We start from the raw sequence: 22,271 nt of genomic DNA on the forward strand, positions 1-22,271 counted from the left end.
CAGCTTTGTTGCCCTCCTCTGAACACGTTCCAGGGCCTCAATGTCTTTCTTGCAGTGAGGGGCTCAAAACTGGACACAGTACTTGAGGTGCGGCCTCACTAGTGCTGAGTACAAGGGAACAATCACCTCTCTGCTCCTGCTGGCAACACTGTTTCTGATGCAAGCCAGGATGCCATTGGCCTTCTTGGCCACCTGGGCACACTGTCGGCTCATGTTCAGCCGAGCATCAATCAATACCCCCAGGTCCATTTTCTCTACACAGTCCTCCAGCCACACCGCCCCAAGCCTGTAGTGTCGCCTGGGGTTGTTGTGGCCAAAGTGCAGGACCCAGCATTTGGTCTTGTTGAACCTCATCCCGTTGGCTTCAGCCCAGCTCTCCAGCCTGTCCAGATCCCTCTGTATGGCCTTGCTACCCCCAAGCAGATCCACACTTCCAGCCAATTTGGTGTCATCTGCGAATTTAAGAAGGGTGCACTCGATGCCCTAATCCAGGTCATCAATAAAGATATTGAAGAGGACAGGCCCCAGCACCGACCCCTGGGGAACACCACTCACGACCGGTCGCCAGCTAGACTTAACTCCATTCACCACCACTCTCTGAGCCCGGCCCTCCAGCCAGCTCCTTACCCAGCCAAGAGTGTACCCATCCAAGCCTCGGGCTGCCAGCTTCTGCAGGAGAATACTGTGGAAGACAGTGTCAAAGGCTTTGCTGAAGTCTAGGTAGACCACATCAACAGCCTTTCCCTCATCCACCAGATGGGTCACTAGATCATAGAAGGAGATCAGGTTGGTCAAACAGGACCTGCCCTTCATGAACCCATGCTGGCTAGGCCTGATCCCCCGGTCATCCCGCACATGCCGCATGATCTCCCTCAAGACAATCTGCTCCATAACCTTCCCTGGCACCGAGGTCAGGCTAACAGGCCTGTAGTTCCCCGGATCCTCTTTACGACCTTTCTTGTAAATGGGAGTCACATTGGCAAGCCTCCAGTCTTATGGGACCTCACCAGTCAACAAAGAGCGTTGATAGATGATGGAAAGCGGCTTGGCTATCACCTCCGCCAGTTCCCTCAGCACTCTTGGGTGGATCTCATCTGGCCCTATAGACTTGTGGCAGTCCACTTGGAGTAGTAGGTCTCTGACTGTTTCTTCCAGAATCACAGGGGGGTTAGTGTGCTCCCCAGCCAAGATTACCAGGTCTGAGAGAGGAGTATCCTGAAGATAACTGGTCTGACTTTTAAAGACAGACGTAAAGAAGGCATTCAGAACCTCCGCCTTTTCCTTATCCTCAGCGGTCACATTCCCAGCCTCATCCAGCAAAGAGTGGATATTCTCCTTTGTCCTCCTCTTACTGTTAATGTATTTATAAAAGAGTTTCTTATTCCTTTTCACCCCAGCGGCCAGGATAAATTCAAGCTGGGCTTTTGCCTTTCTGATTTCACCTCTACACATCCTAACGACTTCCTTGTATTCATTCTGAGTTTCCTGTCCCTCTTTCCACAGGCGGTAGATTCTCTTTTTCTCCCGGAGCCTCAAGAATTGCTCCCTATTCATCCACACCAGTCTTCTTCCCCGCCGGCTCATTTTGCAGCTCAGGGGGACTGCCTGCTCCTGCGCCCTTAAGACTTCCTTCTTGAAGAGCAACCAGCTCTCTTGGACCCCTTTACTCGCTAAGACTGAATGCCAGGGGACTCCCCCTATTAGTCTCTTGAACAATTCAAAGTCCACCCTCCTGAAGTCCAAGGTAGCAGTTTTACTATTCCCCCTCCAGGCTCCACCATGAATCGAGAAATCTATCATTCAAATTTCATGGTCACTCTGTCCAAGACAGCCTCCAACCTCCACATCTCCCACCAGACCTTCCCTGTTTGTGAACAGCAGGTCTAGTGGGGCAGTTCCTCTTGTGGGCTCTCTGACCAGCTGCATCAGGAAGTTATCCTCTATGCATTCCAGAAACCTCCTAGACTGCTTCTTCTGTGCTGTGCTGTACTCCCAGCATATGTCAGGGAAGTTAAAGTCCCCCATGAGGACAAGGGCTGGCGACTGTGCAGCTTTTGCCAGCTGCTTATAGAATACCTCGTCTGTCTCTTCATCGTGGTTTGGAGGTCTATAACAGACGCCCACCAGGGTGCCTGTCTTGTCAGCCCTTCTTCTGATCTTTACCCAAAGGGATTCAACGTTATTGTCCCCAGTCACAATCTCAGTAGCATAAAAGCATTCCCTAACGTAGAGAGCCACACCGCCATCCCGCCTTCCTTGCCTATCCTTCCTGAAGAGTTTGTAGCCATCCATTGCAGCGCTCCAGTCATGGGAGCAATCCCACCACGTTTCCGATATGGCAACTAGGTCATAGTTTGCCTGCTGCACAATGGCTTCCAACTCTTCTTGCTTGTTGCCCATGCTGCGTGCATTAGTGTAGACGCACCTCAGCTGAGCCCCTGGCTTCTCACCTAATCCCAACACCACTTCCCCAGGCTGATCTCTAGTAGGCCTGGTTTTATCCCCTTCCCCCTTCCTATCTAGTTTAAAGCTCTCTCTACAAGTCCTGCCAGCTCCTGGGCAAGTATCCGTCTCCCTTTTGGAGACAGGCAATTCCCATCAGCAGACTTTGTGAACATTTCTGTTCTTCTGTAAACTGAAGTCTCTGACAAGAGTGGAAGAACAGACACCAGCCAGCTTTAAGTGCTGTGTTGATGAAACGATAACAATGTCCTGTAATCCTAGCAGCTCTCCTGAAACATAGCTTCTAATTTACCACTGTCCTGCTCTCCTGACCTGGGTACTTCCCATTAGCTTCTCTGGCAAAGAGCAAAGTTTTGTATGACACAGCTCCTCAGTGTGATTGATAAAGCTCACTTGTTTTCTTTGTAGTGCATCTTATGTAACCTATTTATCTTTTTATCACAGCATCTTATCTGCCCTTTATTTGCTGTAGTCATCTATTAGAGAGTTACAGTGATATCTATTCCTCTGACATTAGTGATGCGGATACCTGTGCAGGCAAAGCCTAGGTTTCACGATGTGCTGGCTATTCTGCTGCCAGGCTGCACAGACTGTGGAGCAGTGGCACTGCCAAGCAGCCCTCCCTCTGCAACATCCCACCTCTGCGTCAGTGTGCAGCACTCACCCACCTCGGATGAAGCTTCTCCAATGTGTAGACCCTGTGCATCCATGTGATGCAGCCAACCATTGACCCTCAGCTGTTTTCCACATCTGCTGAGGGTCTGCTTTGACTCTTGGAGACTGACTCACAGTCTCTACCTTAGCTTGTCTATAGTGAATGAGTTATTCTGGTATTTTGCTGCATGGTGGAAGATTTACAAGGCTTAGATCATTCAGTATGTAGAGCCCTCGAGAGATGTGCTTAGTTTTATTACTCTATTGCCAATGCTATTGCTACAATAGTTGTGGTTATTTCCATTCAATAACCAAGCTATTCTGCGTCAGTCACTAACAGTTTTTATGGGTGGTTTTGGATCTAATTTACTAGTTAACATCAGCTTTAAAGAGGTAATGAAAAACAAAATAGTGACAAAAATATTGATGTGCAATATTAAAACAAAGCCATAGGAGAAAATGCTTCTTTAGTAAATGCATGCAGGTATATATGTCCATGTGCACAGACCTGGAGGTGAAGGGATGTTTCAGGGTGCCTATATAAAAATCTATCTCAAATATACATCTTAAAAATACATTCTCTTTATTAAATCTTCCCTGTGAGTTCTCTTTAGCCACATAAATAAATGCTCACTCCTTTTCCAATGAACATCACATTTTAAATTCAAAAGTAGTGTTTCATGCACTCATAATATGTTAAAAAATACTAGATTGAAAATTATCATCTTTCAGGACATGTTAACGTTTCCATGTTCTTTCATTTTTAAAAACTGTAAATATGAAGAAACTTGACTTCAAATTCTAACTTATTCATTAGCTCCTATGAGTTTTCTTCAAAACTAGCTGGGATTGACCTTTCTAACCCTGTCTTCACATAGGAGTCAGAACTTTATCTAATTACTAGGAATCCAATTCTCATTTACCAGATCTATCAGGTTCAGAAAAGTCTTAAAATGGGTGAGTGACAAGTATGAGAGGAGTAATAATATAGAAAGTGAGGTGGAGGGGTTACAAGTAAAGGAAGATACAACAGCGGTACAGGGAGAAAAACACAGAGTGAGAGTGGCAATGCTTTATTAGTTGTGAAGGGTTTATTAGTTTTTTTCCACGTAGGTACCAAGTTGTAATAAAGTAGTGAGAGTGAAGCAGAAGTCAAGACCTGGGGGTTGGATCTTGGTCAAAAGAGCTGGGAAGTCCAGAGGAGGAAGAAAATTGTATTTCCTAAAGAGAGGAGATGACACTGCCTCAGGAAGGAGTCATGTCCGGCTGCAGCCAACCATGCTCTGACCAGGGGGCAGCTGCTGCAGGCAGTGCCTCCCCAAGGAGGCCACGCTTGGGGGACCAAGATCAGCCTCCCTCCTGCCTCATATCAGTACTGAGTCATGATGCCCAGTGCTGAGCTCTGGGTTGTCCTGTAAAGAGTTGATCCAAAGGACCGTGGCACTCTTGGGATACAAAAGGACAGGCTCCTGTGGGAATCAGCTGTAACCCTGAGGGTGGCTCGTGTCCTTCAGGCTGAACTTCCCCAGCACCATCAGAACCCAGGGAGGATGGAGACTGAGACCCTTGGGAATGCAAGGGCCCCATGCTGAGGGTGAGAGGACTCCCACTACAAGTCCGATGAAAAGAAGATTAATCAGGCTGAAATGGGGCAGAACTGGACCGAAACGCTAAACTACTGTCAGAATCCAAGGACTGAAACTAGGAGGAGAATGTCAACAAACACAAGATTGTCTCCTTTAAATCCTCCACAATGGTTTCCTCGTTCGCCAGCTGAGCCCACGAAAATTGAGACATGGGAGAGATGAGGATAGCAAGGTAAACAGGGGTCAGGCCTGGGCAAGGGGAAACAAAAGGCACTATTTATCTGCAGCAGGGAAGCTGCAGGATGCTTCAGGTACCGAGTGACCTGACCAAAGAATACAAAAGGCATTATGAAGTTTGCAGTAAGAAGGAAGAATATTTTTTTCTTTTCAAAATCAAATTCAAGCAGAAGCAGCCTTAGCAAAAGCCACTTCATATAAATTAACACATTTCTTCCATACATCACAATGAGCACTTGGGCCGGAGGACTTTCATTGTCTGTTGTTTCCTCCCGGCTGCTTTTTTTTGGCTCCATTGTATACAGCCAGGTAAGGCAGAAATGCAATACTGCAGTTACACATGAAGACAAGGATTGTCTGTGATATTTACCAATTGTCTTCTGTCTTCTAAATGGTAGAATGAGGGTCAGATAATCTAATTAGTCTACACTGACTCAGCAGAGACTTAGAACACTTTTTGGCACTGAGCAGCTCTGGGTCATTTATAGCAGACCTCTGGCTGACCACACCACAGGTTGGACCCTCTGCTCTGGCATGACGTGGCTCTGTGAAGCTCCTGACACTGTGAGGGCAGACATTAACAAAGTGCAGAGTGGCTGGGACAAAGTCAGTGAACAGAAATCATAAAACATGGTACCACTAAGAAATTGTGAGTGTAACTGAATAACAAGGTGAAATCCAGGAAGAGTGTCATCATACAGCTCTGCAGTTGTGAATGCTGATTGCAAGGCTTTCTTTCCAGCAATAATCTCCATCAAAAGGTCAACTCTGTATAGATAACTAACAGTTAAGACCTTTGATGGAAGTATCTATCACCATCTACATTAAGGGAAGAAAAAAAAAAATTAAAGTCTCAAGGGTACTTCAGTAAGTTAAATCTTTCTAGCTGCTTCAGCCAATTAGTTCTTGAGGTATAGAGCCCGTAGGTTATTAGGCTGAACCAGTCAGGGACGTCATTAGGAGCCCCTGGGAAGGAGTTAACCTTTGAGAAGTCATGGAGGAGGCACAGGACAATCAGAGAACGGCAGTGACTATGTTTAACACAGGGGAGGAAAGCAGAGCTAGGGAATTAAAGGGCAGCCAAGAATACTGGAATGAATAAACAAGTGATTTGTAAGCCCATGGAAGACATGAAAGAGATGAACAGCACCACAGATGAATTTGTCACGTAAAAAGTAATGTCAAAAACAATATAATTTAATTTTGCAACAGATCTTGTGGATAAGGGAGAAGGGCAGATGTCATACTTCACCTAGAGAGTCTCTGACACCATTTCACATGATGTTTTTATACGTGCCAGAGATACACAATGTAAACAAAACTGCTGTAGGTGGATGCAGGACAGACAAGGTGACTAAAGCTGGGGAGGAGTTATTGATTGTTTACTGTCAAAATGGAAGGATGCGCAGAACAAAGGTATTCCTTGTGGATTAGTCCTGAGCCAGTTTTGTTGAATGCTGTATTAGTCCTCTGAAGACCAAATGCAGAGTATTCTCTGTACATTTGCAAATGACCCCCGAATAGAATGAACTGCATATGCGTGTAAGGAGAGGATCAGAATTGCAAATGGTCCTGACAGGCTGGAGACCTAGCACAAACAATAGGGTGCATTTCAATTAGAGCATGCAAAAATAATCAACAGCACAAATACAGTGAGGAGAAATTGATTAGTTAGAAGTTCTTTAGAAAAGGATCTAACAATTATAGTAAATTACACTGAGTGTGAATCAAGAATGCCACAATTTTGAAAGAGGCAAACATGTATGCATAAATAAAGGGATAGTCTGCAAGTTGTGCAGAGCAGTTCTTCCCAAGGCTGACAAGGCTTCTGTTGGAAAAATGAAGTCAGTTTGGGGCACTGCCCCTCAGGAGAGACTTGGACAATTGACTGGAGTCTGAAGGAGAGCAGCAAGAAAGGTCAAGGTCCAGGAAATGGACACTATGAAAGAATAGTTTTGTTTAGCCTCATGTGCTCTTGCCGAGCCACAAGAAATCAAATGCTTTCTTTGTCTATGGTAGACAAAATAGGAAGCAGTACATTTTAATGGCAGCAAAAGTGATTCATGTTAGATATCAGAAAAAAAATGTTCTAATTCTCAGAACAGTAACTGTTAAACACTGAAGGAGACACTGGAGTTGGAGATCTTTAAGTCTGGTCCCTGTGCCCACATGGGCTGGGCTGGGAACTCCTCCAGAGAGGACATGGCAGCACCTAGTGAGCTCCTCCACTGGAAACCACAGAGAGAGAGATGGCTGAGCTAGTTAACAGACAGTGTGAAGATGATTTTTTTTTTAAAGAAAAAAGCCAAAAACACACATATAATCTGAAAGTAGCTTAACAGGTGCTCATGCAAGTACTTCAGACGTCAAATAATCAATCGTGATGAGAAAGGCATAGCCAAGATCAGCATACAACAATTAGGGAGTGCTAACTCCTGAGGAGTTCAGTTCAAAGTGTGCCAATCAATCAAGGGGAAAAATAATGAATAACATCCTACTTTAAGGATTAAAAAAACACAACATGATTTTGTACATTTAGGTGATTGCAATATCATCAGAGAGGTCATCATACTGAATACTGATAAATTGCCCTAGGCAAGGGCTTAAAGTGATCTCAGAGAAGTTCTGTCTGCCCAGCAATATAATTTTATTTGTTCTTAATCAGATTTCAGGGTCATACAGTCTTGTGCAATTGTACTCAAAATGCTCCCTTCCTGGAGATCTATCAGTTAATGCTCACCTCTTACCATCTAGTTTTCATCCTTAGGATTGCAGTTCAGCCCAAAGCCTTTCTGCTAGCTCAGCTTACCCCACAACTTCTTGAAGTCCAGGCAACAGCAGGGAGTTCATCACCATCCCAAACCCCGCCAACTCCTGCAAATTAGCAGCAAGGTGAAGCACTGTGAGAATCCTGTCTATTTAGTTGAAGTACACAGCCACTGCGACCTAGCTCCAGAGCCAGCAAAGCGCAACCTCACACCCAGCACTGCCTTTGCAAGTCAGGAGCCACACCAAACCACAGGGACCCAACCTCAACACATCAAACCCATCTCTAGCAAAAACCTTACGAAATTGGTCTCACAGCCATGTTGTTTTTTGCTACTTATAGCCATAATGGTAAAATTCACCCTAGAAAAAGTCCCACATCTTATTCCAAAAGCAATACACAACACTGTAACATTTATGAATTAGCAGTAGGAGAAAACTACTCATTTGGAAGAAGGCTTCTGGAGAAATACAAAGCTGCAGGAAACCGGCCTGATTTGTCTTCTGGCAGCTCCTGCTACTAGCTTTAAATTAACACTGCAAGTGTATCAACTGAATTTCTATAGGAATTGGCTGAGTGAACCTGAGCACACCTGTAATTGCACGTTAGAGTTACATGGACCTTGAGTTTCTGTCTTGGAACAAATTAGGTTTATTTTTAGTCTTTTTTTGGTCTCCAGCTGAATCCAAAGCTCCAGTCACAGCACTGCAATGTTAAACTCACAAAGGTCAGAATCAGAAGAAAATTATTGCAGCAGCCCTTACAAAGCGAAACATGCATTTTACAGAACGCTCAGTAACATTTTGTTCTGCTTCTCTGTTCTTTGATAATTCTCTGTGCAAAGAGAGGATTGCGTTCTGTGAGTGCTGGTTAGGAAGAACTTCTCCAGCTTACACAATCAATTAAATAATAAGTTTTTTAGCGTGACTTTTATGCCCTCATATAAATTTAATGGTGATAGGGAAAGGCTAATTGGGTTCTTAGCATTTTCTCTACATTTTGAGTACGATACTGGCGAATTATTTGTGTGCATTTAGGTTGGCAGATGAGGATGGTTTAAAAAATATCCTAAGAGCTAGGGAAATTTTAAAATTAATACATCTTCTATACTCTCAGTAATACAAGCTGAACAGGAGGAAACTTAAAAATAGGATAAAAGCTCGTGGAAAACTGAGAACATTTGAAACTAAAATTAATGCCTTATCCAACATGCTTACTAGTGCTGCCAGGAGCAATCTGGAAGTCAAAGTTAACAAAAACTCTCACCCCAAGTTATTCAAGTCTCATTCACTGTCAAAACCTCTAAAATATATCAGATCTTCCAGTCGGCTCTAATTAGGAGCATTTGGGAGACTGAGCCAGAATTTAATACCTCCTAGCCTTGGCAGAGCAGAAGCTGAACTTTCTCTCAGTACTGCTTTGTATGACAGGCTTTGCTGTCACACCACTCAGCTCTGTAGACCCAATTCTTGGGGTCCTGCTGTCTGTGGGGCTCTCCTAGAGGCTGTTATTCATTATAGAAATTCAGAGCTGCCTTCAGACTGGTTTTATGCCCACCAAGACACCTACCTGTGTGAAACAAGCAGAAACTCAAGGGACATACAGATGGTTTCGGCAGCATTCCCAACAGCAAGTAATTCAGTTCAATTGGAAAGGGACAGGAGATGAAAGCAGTGGATGCTGAGACCTCTCACGTCTCCAGCATGTGTTGACTATGGATTTCATCTGGGTTAGATTTAGTTTGATCACCTACAACAATTTTTTCCCTTCCTCTGGGGATCAAAGTTGTCTGAAAAGAAAAATTATTTGGTACACTCAAAAATAAACTTGAGGCCCACAGAGAAGTTCTGATCCCAGTGTCCTGCTGAGTACCAGACCAGGGCCAATCAGGCGGCTCACCTCAGGGCACAGCACTGCCCCTACACCAACCCTCGTGACGAAGTTCTATCTTCTCCACTTCTCCATCTCAAATCCTTGCAAAATTCCTTCATACGGCTTGCATAAATATGTATGAACCAGGTTTTCCCTTTTGCATTCATTTTCATAATTCCTCAATGCAAATATTATGTGTGATGAAATGGCACCTATTTTCTAATGGAATTAGGTTCATTTTGCAAAGAAAGTTGTAGATATCTTGAAAATCAGATATAATGCAAATCTAAATCTCACTTATGAAACACCTTAATTATGCACCACTGCTCTACATTACATAGGTCTAATTCACATTTGAAATGCATTCAGCTTCCAGCACAAACATTAGATTCAATTACCACATGAATTTTAAGAATCGGTAACATTGCCAACCAGCAGAAATCTACCTGAGCTATTTCAGCTGGGTTTGATTAAAGCAACAGTGCACGTTCCCCCTCTCTTCGCGTTACAAACTTCATAAACTTTGTAACTAAGAGGAAGTTGGCATCTAAAGTGGCAAAGAACTCAAAGTTTACATAGAAAACCACCTCGCCTTACATCCTAGAGACATTAAGGAGTACATTTCCAGTGCAGTGAGTTACCCACCCATCTGCAATTATTGCATTACAAATCCCCGTGCACCAAGCAGAAAATCTGCCCCCAAGCAATTTTTTTTTTATTATTTTTTTCTATCTTGCAAACTGCCAGAATACTAAACAGATTTTTAGGAAATTGCTCTCAGTGGTAAAAATTCACCATCTGATCTCCAAACAGACTTATAAGCTTAAAACACGCAGGCCAGATACAGCATCCTAATTAGAACTGAATAGGGATTTTCTGGCAAAACATGTTTTGTCAGAAAACGTCAATTAATCAACTTCCCCTACCTTCCCAAGAAGGGTGAATTTCTCTCTTCTGCTGAAACATTGGCTGAACAGCATCTCAGTGCCAGCATGGCATTTGCGGGCAGAGCAGAAGAGCCTGGGCTGGCTCCACCAGCATTGAGATGGCTGTGGCACTGGGAGGTGCCCAGGCTCTCCTAGCTTAGGGAGCTCCCAGCAGTGTTTCACTGCTGCATGTGTGCTAATTATTAAATAATTAACCATTTTGTGACCCCAACTGGCTCTCCCACATTCAGAAGAGCAGCAAATTCAAATATCTCTGACCAGAGAGACTGGGAGAAAGCAAACAGCTACTTACCTTGTGACTGCAGCATTCCCTGGGGTTTGGGAAACCCAAATTCAAATCCCTCTTCACAAGCTATTAGTCCAGATGTCCAATATACAAAAAATACCAACAAAAGCTTGCTCAAGGTCTCAAAAAATTTTGGGGGTGAGGAGGCTGCCATAATTATAGATGCTCAGTATTTATATACCAGTACATTGCTCTGTCACAGTTTTCAGATTAAATTGCAAACTCCATAAATTACTGCAGGCTACAGTGAGCTCTGGCTAAGTGCAGAGGGTAGCCTTGGGCCACGGCAAGTCATTTAAGGATAATAAATAGTAAGAATCTGTCATTTATTCTGCAAAATGTGAGAAATGTTATCTGCCAATCTCTCCTCTGTTTGCACTATTATCAATATCCAAGTCTTAACTAAAGTTTGGCCAATAAATCACAAAGTGATGCTTGTGGTTTAAATTCATTAAAAGAGATATGTCTGGGATTCTTCTTCTGGAGGAATGAGATTTTCTTCTGCAAACTGAGAGCTGATAAAAATTCCCTTTGTAAATAACAAGGTTGCTTGAAGTTTTTCCATCTAATTTTCTTTTATGAATGCCTTGGGGAATGTACATGGAGGATGTTTGAGGGGTGAGGTACAGAACAAGAAATGGTAGAAATGTGTTTTCTTTTCTCTCTTTCTGAGGAGGTCCACCTTTGTATGGAACAGCCGAAAACATTTTCATTTTCTCCAGTTCTGAACTGAAAACATTTATTTTTGCAGCTTCCTAAGGCTTCTATGAGAAATCAGAATTTTTCTTCCAAAAAACACTCATTTTACCAAACCAGGCCAGCGTGTCCCAGAGGAATGAATCGCAGGCCTGTTACTCACAGCTGTGCCTCTCATCCACGCTCAGCAAATTTTGTACATCAGAAAGAGAGAAAGATGTGAAGAACTATTGATCAGTGCTTCTTAAACGCGTTGAAATTCTGAATTTAACAAAAGCACAGGCTCGACACTGGAAACTTTTGTACGCTCACAAGACAAGTGCATTACAGGCACGGCTTGAAGAAGCTTCCTCACAATGCCCCAGGTTTAGCTATTTTTCCTCATACAAACATGCTATAGGGCCATCCAAACTGGAGATTTTTATTGTGCTCATAAGGAATTAGACTGCAGCCACTGCACTCACATGCCGAAATCAAACAGGAATCGCAGGCAGTCTGAGCAAGTCTGGATAAAGCCTTGCTGCTAACCAAGTCATATTCTTTTCATTCTCTCCAAATCTGTCCTCAAGACAATCCCATAAGAGAAAACCTAAATAAATGAATCATAAATATAGATGCTGTTTAGGTTTTTCATCATTTATTGGTAAATGATGCAGAGATAAGTGAGCACTGCTTATTCCTACGCATACACAAATTAAGTCTGGACACTGAACCAGTGAGATGCCCTATAATACTCTAAATTTAATACGGTTCAAAGACTGAAATCCCATTCTTCTCCTATGATTTAATCTCCTCATAGCCCACCAACACTTCCATGTGAGCATCCAAATATCAAGGATCCCAAATGGGAATCACAGATCAGTTATTTTCAAGAATACATAAGAAGTGCATTTTTCACATTTAAAGTGAAAAAGAAAGGGCAAGATAATCCGTCAGCCAGCTGACCCTTATCAAGATCATGGGCAGTCCTATTACTGCCATGACAACTAGCTGAGCTGTAAGCCAGATGCCTGGGAAAGGCCAGCCAAAAATCCATCAGTAAAACCTCATTTACTGCAGCTGAAGCACAGAGCAGAGCTATCACACCAGCCGTGTGCACGAGGCTGGGTGCACCTTCCCCATGGGGCTGTGTGGTGCATGGGGACCTGCCTCTGCCTGGCCACCACGATGCTTCTGTGCAAAACAAGCTCTATTAAAGCAGAAATAATCAGTGCAGAGCACGGCAATTTGCAGAGCTTGGAGGTCACTGTGCTATGAGTCACTCTGAGCCTGCTGCACAGTGAGAACCCACAATGTGGGATTTTAATGTTTTACCAAATGAAATTCAGAAGACAGATTATTTGGTGCAGGGAGAAAGCCTATAAATAGCAGTAAGGAGGTTTTTTTGAACACATCCTAACTGTCTTTGACTCTCTACTCCAAGGAAGCAAAAAGCATCTGTACCTTTCTTTAAAAACATCTTTTCCAGGGACTTCAGTGCTGGTGGAGGCTTCAGATTGACAGCTCTGGAGATTCGTTCTGCTGTTTACCCACCAAACAGGCACAACGCAGGCAGCACAGACTTCTCTGAGATTGCCCTACCCATGTGCCTTTGGCACTTATTAAAAAATTGAACACCCTCAGACGTCTTGTATGCACTGCAAAGAGAGCTAGGCCAAAGCACCACATCCCCAGCCAGCAGCTCTGCATCTCAGGGGCTGCTCTGCACCGGTGCCAAGCAGCTGCAGGCTGACATCCCACGTGCCCTTACTGTCCTGCCACTCTCACATGAGCTCACGGGGCCAGTGGCAGAGGCATGGGGATCCTATTGCCCCAAAGAGTGTTCTGGAGCAGTTCTTTGCATCAAAGACTGAGAGCACTGCAAGCTCCTTGCCATGGAGAATGACCTACGGCCACAGCTGGGGCAACATTTGTGTCCTAAGGAAGGCAATGACGTTTCCTTCCCATATGCCGAGACGTGGAGCACCAAGACGCAGAAGGGCAATGTGAGACGTGGCCTCCCGGAGCCAGGTAGTGGGTGCCAGGCACTGTCCCTGCCCACATCCCCTTTGGCAGCACCCAGCTACCTACAGGACACAGTCAGGGCTGAGTGGGGCAGAAATGGGGAGATGTGAAGCACGAAGGCTGGACAAATGTGAAAATCTTCATTTTCAGCAATAAACTCCTATTTTTCTCATAAAGCTGGTGCCAGGTAATTTGCCTTAGGGACTTTGCACATAGCAAATTCTCAAATTCACCATTTCTTATTTCAGCAGAACACTCCCAGTCATTAAAAAAGAAAGACACCGATGTAAGAGCTGACGGAAAAGAGCGGGGGATTGAAGTCTGCTGTTTAAATATCTTCTGTACACTGTGTAAGCAGATATAAGCTCAGCTTCCTCAAATTGCTTTACTAACCACATTAACCTCAGGGACTCCCCTTTGTTTCCTGGGGTGAGTGAGTAATAATTCAGAGATAGAACAGTAATGGCTGAGCTCGCTTTCCAGTGAGTATCGTGCGAGATGACTGGTACAGCATGCCCTACATTTGAAGCTGTGGTTTTCAGAAATGATGTATTATTAGCGCTGCATCCGAAATAACCCAGTAATTGCTTAATGTTTTATATTTACATGGGCTGTACATTATGTTTGCTCAAAGAGAGGGAAGGAGAGCTAAGAGGGAAAGGAGGCTGCAATAAACCTACAGTAAGCAATAAAGAGCTATGAATGGTAATCTGTCAATAGCTCCAGCTTCACTAAGGGCTTGATTCAGGAAAAGAGGAGCAACCTCAGTTCCCAACAGACCTAATCCAACCCAAATTGGATGTAGTACCTGGCAGGACTGAGTTCTTCCTGAAGGATGAGTTATTAAACTTAAACATACATAAAATCCTATTGAAAGATTGTATTCATTATTAATAAGAGGAAAGATGATATTCCAGATAAGACAGTGCTGCAGTGAGCTCCAACTCTGCCATGGATTCCCTTCACTAGCTGGGGTACTTCCCTACCATCCGCATTCATCACTTCCTTACCCTTGTGGTGCAGAAAATTCCTATTCTTTCCACCCCCTATTGGCTGTTTGCTGCCTTTCCTGGGAGCATGTACATTTTTACTGAGTGAAAGCAGGCCCTCTAGTTCAGCAATAAGGTGTGCAATGACTGATAGTAACATTTTTTTGAACATTTCTTCTTTCTTTCCATTTCCATAATTACTTCCTACAATATCATACATCACAGTAAAATTCTGTCACAGCGGATTGGATTTATGCTGTGGGAGAAAGGGGCAAGGACCCATTTTATTTCATTTGGGTAGTAAATGAATAATTCTGCAGAGTTCACCATATTCCCTAAGAAACCAAGACCAAAACAGCGACTTGCTGGGTCTTCATTTTGATCACAAAGATGTTTGGTCTCTTCTGTTCTGAGTCACTGGGAAATGGAACAGAACAAAGCCATGTACACCAGCTAGCAGGTGCTCATCTGTTTTCAAAAATAAAAACTTCTGTAGATGTTAATAGCAAAACTGTCTGTGCTGAGAAATGAACAACCCAACCGCATGAATGCCTAAGCAAGTATGTGCACATGTGTGTACAGCACAGGGTGAATATAAACTCAGAGCAGCAGTGGATAACCAAAGGTTGCAATCTACTTGTTTTCCAGTTCCTCAGTCTTCAGTTCATGCTGCAGTGAATGCAAAATGAAACTGGTCTGAGCTGCACAGACTGAAGAATGTCTCTGAAGGAAGCAAAAACAGCTAAAAGCTGTGAGGCTGGGAGTACTTAATGTTTGTGCAATGTGGGAAAAACTCACCAGAGAGAGTCTGCAGAGCAAAGCACCAGAGCTGGTGAAAGTAGGAGGGCAGGAGAGGCAGGGAACGATGCACAGCCTCCTGCCAGCCACACGCTGCCATATGGAGGCTGGTATTGCAAGCAGAAACTGCCAGGTATAAGGAGATGGGAAGACTGGGAACTATAAAAACTGTGAGGATATTATATGAGGATTACAGTATTACACATTAAAAAAAAAGAGAGAGAGAAATAGAAGATAGAAGAAAAAAGCAAATTCCTTCAATTTACATACAGTTGTGTCTTGCAAGCAAAACAGAAGATTCAGCCATTCCCAGCACCTTGTGATTCCAAGAGAAAAGCCATGCTTTTAAGGTCACATGGGCGAGCAGAGACATGAGCAGGAGAAGAAGCTGGGATAGAAGGAGAAGGCTGGAGGAAGAGGCAGCAAAGGGCACAGAACCTGCTCTTGAGTTAACATGCATGCTCAGGGCCCTGATGGGTGAGCCAGGCTGGGTTCAACCCATGCTAGGAGAGCAGGTTGGTTGGTAGCTTGCCTGCCAGGGCAGCATTTGCCAAGATACACGTGGGATCAGTGTATTGCAGCCAAAAAGCCCAAGACTGATTCCTCAGCACCAGCTTTGCCTAGTCAGAGAGTATCTCCAGGTACAAACTTGGATGCCAAATACATTTTAAAGCAAAATCACCTTGGTGCTGGTGTTTGCTGGGAACCTCCGCCAAGGTGCAGCACAGCCCCACAGCTCTGGAACTACACACTGCAGGAGCTGGGGAACTCTGTGGTAGGTACCACCATGCCTGGGGCTGAGGGAGTTTTATCAAAATTACAGGAAGAAAGAACCAATTAGCAGTGAGTAGTAGGAGAAGATGAACTCTGAAAAAGGGAAGACCTTACTTTTATGTCTGTGGCACACCAGTAACAAGCAGAGAGGAAAAGAAATGTAGGAAGTATGTGATCCTGATGAGAAATTATTCGAAAATTCATAGAACAGGACTGGGCATCTAACTACAACCAGTGAATGAGATACGCACTGGTTGCTGCATCCTAGAAGCCACACAAGGAGGCAAGGGCATAGAAAAGCCCCTCATTCCAGCACATGCTGGCTGGGGCTGCAGCTCTCTGTGTCATGTGCTGCTGACAGGAGGCCAGGTCTTAACCACCCAGTGCTTAAGAAATGAGAGAGAGATCATACCTCAGAAATCAACCGGCGTAATTCGGAGTCCTAGTAGCACAGATCCCTTTGGGGACTCACAGAGACCACACAGACACCAGTGGGAGATGGATGAGTTCTCAATGGTATGTGCCAGAGGGAAAGGAAGGAATATGTGCTCAAAACACGTATCACCAGGTCAGGCAATGGGAGTATGCTTACTGGACTGAAGTGGAAGCAAAGCAGAACCTTGGCAGTGGGACAGAAATGGCTGTATTGGAAGAGTGACTCTGGCACATGCCTTCCTTGCTGTGTTCAGACCCTGTTGTGGGTGTCTCAGTTATGGTCTGTGCACTGACAGCACTGCAGTGACTGAAGAATTCATCTTAACAAAGAGAAAAAGCTTTTTTTCCTAAGTGAAAAAAACCCACCTCGCTCATAAAAGCTGTGCAAAGAGATACCATTCAAACAGCTCACGGGAAAATCTTGGTCAGCTCAATCCATAGATCTGAATAGCCTGAAAAGTCTGAATATATTTAATTTATTATTTTCACCATGGAAACACTCAACAAAACTGACCTTTTCAGTATCAATAAGACTGGATTTTCCTCTAGGTCCCCTGTCAGCCACTGCAATAACAAGTGGAAGTGCTAAAACCCGGAGTTATTAAACATGAAGGAAGAGGAAAATGGTGCCCAGCCGCAGTGCTCTGGGCTGCCCAAGTGCCCTCAGCCCAACAGGAGATGTACGCTCCCACTGCAAGCCTCTCAAATCCCAGTTCCACCTATGATGATGCCAGTGCAAACCCAAGGTATCTGTTACCATTGGTGAAGTTAATGCTGGCTCGCTGGGGCCCCACTTAGCACAGGATATGGCCATTTGCTAACGCAGTGCAGCTACTTTTGTCCAGAACACTCAGTGTATGGTGTGCTCTTGGTGTAACTGACTGTCCGGGTGCATTTATCCTTTCCACTCAGGCACTGCATCTATGTGAGCCTCTGGCAGTACAGCGCAGGCAGGAGCTGCTGCTTCCCTGTGGCTGGGGGACTGAGGGGACGAGACATACAGGGGAATGGGTCTGGGTGGGAGACACAGAGGGGCTTGGAGAGAGATTAGTGAACCATTTCAAGCCCTAAAGTTTCCTATGGTGTTTGACAAGGAATTTGGCACGTCTGTCCTTCAGAACAAAACTAGTCTCAAGAGCAATAGCTCTAATACACAGCCAGAAAAATAGCAAAGATGTTTGTTTAGATGCACACTTTGTTAAGTATCTGTCATTTGGCAGCAGTTGAACAAAGAAATTATTTCTCCCTTGTGCTTAGCCTTCTTCACTGGCTTAGCAGCTCTGCTTTGCTCAGGGAGGTATCCTCAAGCTTGACAAAATTCAAGCATTCACATCTAAGTCAATGCTCCCTGAACTGGTTGGGTTTGATCCATCCTAATCTACATTTCACATGTTGCTGTTCAGTAAAATACAGATATAGGTAGAGAAAACGTAAACTCCAGAAGCTCTGAATAATCCCATGGCATGCAGGCAGGTTGCACAGCCAGCAGCAGCAAGGACCATCCTGCAGCACACCGTCTGCTCCCACTGCATGCAACCACAGGAACGCAGAATTGTACAGGGGTGGGAAGGGACCTCTGGAAGTCATCAAGTCCAACCTACTGCTGAAGCAGGATCCCTGGAACAGGAAAGCCAGGTGGGTTTTGAGTATCTCCAAAGTAGAACACTGTTTCTCGGGGCAGACTGTTCCAGTGTGTTCCAGCAATGCCCCACAGGCTGCTTTCTCTGGAGCTGTTCTCTTGCCAGCCGTGCTGGAGTCAGTTATTTCCTGCATCCAGCAGGCAACAGATGACTCAACACAAGCCATCACACAAGCTCGGGAGCATCACCCTGGGCTGCAGCCGGCCCCAAGAGCCCCCAGCTCTGCACTTCCCCATCACAAGACATGTGGAGCTGCATCATATCAGTGCTATGCTTTGAAAAGCCTTCTGTAAAACGTCGCATAGATTTGAATGCAGTACGGGATATGATACAGCAATTATCAAGTAATAGCAAAGACATTTCCACTTGAAATGTGCTTCAAAGCCACTTGCAAATATGCTGCCTGCCTGGATGGTAAAAAGACGCAGAGCCAGGTTGAACCTTTTCTTGGCAGCTGTACAGTCAGTCCCCTTGGACTTTCCAAATACAACCCTGCAAGTTATTTGAGCTCACATCATTTCCTTTCCTCACTCGCTTTTTCGGCAGCAGCTCTGGCAGCTGCAACAGGGGAATGCTTGCTATGGCAGAGCCCCAGCTGAGCCTCATACCATACTGCTGTGGCAGGGACAGCAACAGCTATCTGTGCCCAGTTCCCCTGTGCCTAGCTCGGCTCTGCCTGGCATGGGGGCACAGAGCAGCGAGTTTGCTCTGTGCCATGTGCTGGGGGCTGTGTGGTGATGGGGCCGTGCTGGGGAGCTGGCAGCACCTTCAGCAAGGGATCTGTCAGGCTCTGTCAACGCGGGGCAAATTACAGAGGTGGGGATTTCAATTACTTATAATTAAATTATATCATTTTATATCACAGCCCCTAAGATTAAAGAACGTATTGAAAACTCACAGTAAAGCTGGCTGAAGAAAAGAAAAAAAGGGAGCAAGAGAGAAACTAACACTGAAGCAGGAAAAAGGATGCACCCAGTCACAGGTTCTGAGCTAGAACATTTAGTTTCAGACCCGTTATCTGTTGTTCCATTCACTTACTGTGTGTCAGACCTCAGCTGGCCGCCTTGTTCCTGTGCTGCAGCAGCCAGGCACCTTGCCCAGCACTCCTGGCCCTCTGGGATGGTCACATAGCACTGGGCCCAGAGCCGAACAGACAGACAGTGGGATCCTGCACAAACAGGATGGGAGCTTTCTTTAGTATTCTCCACTGTTTGTCTTCTTTTCTAAGCACACTTCCCAAGGACCATCCATGAAATTCTGAGTTTTTATTCTTCTACTCCAGTTTTCAAATCCCAGCATTCTCACAGGAATTAAAGCACATGATCCTCACCAGCATCGATCTGCTTTGCTTCCAGAGGGACACGTCTCTGTCAGCAGATGACAACTTTAGACCTCTGCTCCTTACCACGGCTCCATCCCTCACGCTGCTCCAGGCAGACATCAGCTCTGCCTGCCCATAATCACTCTGTGGGTCAATTCACGGTGCGGCATTGACAGCATGTGCAGAGACAGAGGGTGAGGGATTGTGTGAGGACAGGGCAACGTGACAAACGTGATGTCAGCGGCCCCTAAATGCAAAGCCTCCTGCTGCCATGCCACCTTTGGGAGGGGAAGGGACAACCCCCTGCAACATGCCCCAAAACAAGAGCTGACAGCCATTTGCTGACCTAATGCCGCTGTTACCCCACGCAGGGCATGGTGCTGGCTCACTGGGATGCTTATTGCAGCTGCCTTCTGCTGCCTTCCTGCATTAGTTTGACTTCTTCATTAAGCATGCCAAGGAAAAGATGCTTTGTTTTATAAATTAGACTATTATCTCAGATTCACTTTCTCTCTTCACTTAATGAAAAGCAAATTTCTACATCATGTCAAATAAATAGCCCATAAATACAATATAGTCAAGATCTTTTAACATATCTATCAGAAAACTGGGAGTTCTCATGGATGGTTTAGCCTCATGTTTCTATCCAGTACAGTGTTCAGTGACACAGCTACCAGCACCTCTGTGTGCCAGTACAGCCCAGCACACCTCTGTTACCAGCTGCACTGTGTTCAGATGCACTCTCCTTATCCCCCCTCCTTTATTTCCAGGCTTTTGTTCTAGCTCCTTCCTTTGAGCAGTCATAAGGCAACGCTTTATCACCATTTCTTGTTTTGGTTCCTGGAGACTGTAGTTTATAGGAAGGATGAGATTCCCTGCCATTCTCAAGCCACTTTGTGTTTCCCCTTCTTTTTTTTCCCCTAATGTACTCTATTCCTTCATTCTGTTCACTACTCCTAACTCTTACTATTTTTTTTCCCCACTTTTCTAGCTATCATTTCTCTCTTCTCCCTCTTCCCTTCAACTCGTTACTTCTCCTATCAGCTCTGCCCCATCCCACTGATGCTCTCCAGCTAGATGTATTACCTGCTGCAGTGAGGGGAAGCGGTGCATCTGAATTCAAGTTGTACTATACAACAAAGGCAATACTATATATACTTACAGAAAGAGCAATACATAACCTTAGTGTTCTCCCCTCCCTCTGCTAAATTCCCAAATGCAGAAGCCTCCTGTTCTCAAAACAATCTTAAATAAAACTAAGGAGAGAACTAAATGGAAAACAAACAGGGCTCTAGATGCCAGACTGTAGAGCTCTCGGCTGCTCTCTCTCCAGCAGGGCTGCCCACCTCCCATCAGGCTCCTGCTCTGCAAAGGGATTTCAACTTGACTGCACATTACCCATTCTTCCAAAGATGACAATAACAAGAGTGGGGTTCTCCGGTCTCTGTTCAGAGCCATGTGTTGCCCAAAACCAGACCATATTTTCCAGCACACTTTGCTGATCAGCCCCTCGCTTTCACAGCACCCACATAAACAGCTGCTGCTCTGAGATTACTGACTTTTTGCCTTTTGCACCTAAAACAAGAGTATCCTGCCCTACCTTCCAGCTAGGACACACTCTCCACTGTCTAGGGAAGGGAGGATCGGGGGCAGAGCATATCAGGGTGCTATACATTTGCATCATAATCAATACAATATTGTCTGTGTAATAAAAGGGCTTTAATTGAAAGCAACATCAGAAAAAAAAATCAGCAACACCAAGAGATCATTATCTCATCCCTGAAGATGATCAGAATAAAAATGTAGAAAGCCTTGGTTGGGAGGGTGGAAATGAACTAACTAAAAGGAGATAATACTACAAGTTTATATGTTCTTTGTGGGTTGGTTTGTTTTTTTTTTTTTTTCCATTTTCTAGAGGATCATTTCTAAACTGACTGTCACCCCTGCATGAATTATTACATCAGGCTCAGTAGGCTGTAGATATAGACAGAGACTAAACACACATATACCACACTCATACACGCTGACACATAATTCTTTCTTGCACTGCTAAATGGATGCAGAGAAAGCAACAATAAAATGTGTCTCTCATTTTTAAATTGAAAGTCAGAAGAGGAAAATCCTCTTCCCAGTGCAAGAATAAGAATATATATTTTCACTTATGTATGTTTATACTTGAATACACAAAGATATACACCTACATACACACAAACTGTAGGAAGAAAAGAGGGAGAAAGAGACACAGCAGAAAACAAAGATCTTCCTACTGCCACCACAATGCAGTAGCCCTGCTAATACGAAAAGATTAAATTGTTGTGTACAAGCACATCTCCAAAGATGTGGTCTGACATGCATCTCTTGTTTTCTGTTTAGACATACTCTCAGAATACTGAGCTACAGATTTAAAATATGCAGAATCAGTGCAGGAAACTATGGGGAAAAGCAGAAATAGGTTCCTCCTAAAGACTCAATTGAATTACTCTGAAAAGATTAATTAAAATTGAATTCTCTTTTGACACGAAGTCTCCTGTTTGCTAGTTCTTGGTATTACTATTACCTAGCTTCCATTAGGAGATATTATACTCCTTAATGAAATAAACCTCAAGGACCCAGTGGGATCAAACAAAGTTTACAGTATTCTGACAGCAGCAGCGGGAGAGGTTGCAAAGCGAACTGGCAGGCTTAATGAAGAAGGGTTGACATATCATCACTGAATTCCTATCAGTGATCTCTGTCATTGCTTTTTTTAAAGGTGCAAAAGGTCAAATAATTGGGTGATGTGCTGATTAGGAAATCGCTTAA

General features: G+C 44.4%; 1 protein-coding gene across 2 annotated transcripts in view; it reads right to left on the reverse strand.

The window, feature by feature from the left end:
• PEPD (peptidase D) overlaps window positions 1–22,271 on the reverse strand; it is a 172,620-nt gene that overhangs the window by 143,163 nt on the left and 7,186 nt on the right. The window lies entirely within an intron of this gene.

Source organism: Meleagris gallopavo, chromosome 13 (genome assembly GCF_905368555.1).
Source record: "Meleagris gallopavo chromosome 13, MGAL_WU_HG_1.1, whole genome shotgun sequence".
Classification (NCBI taxonomy): domain Eukaryota; kingdom Metazoa; phylum Chordata; class Aves; order Galliformes; family Phasianidae; genus Meleagris; species Meleagris gallopavo.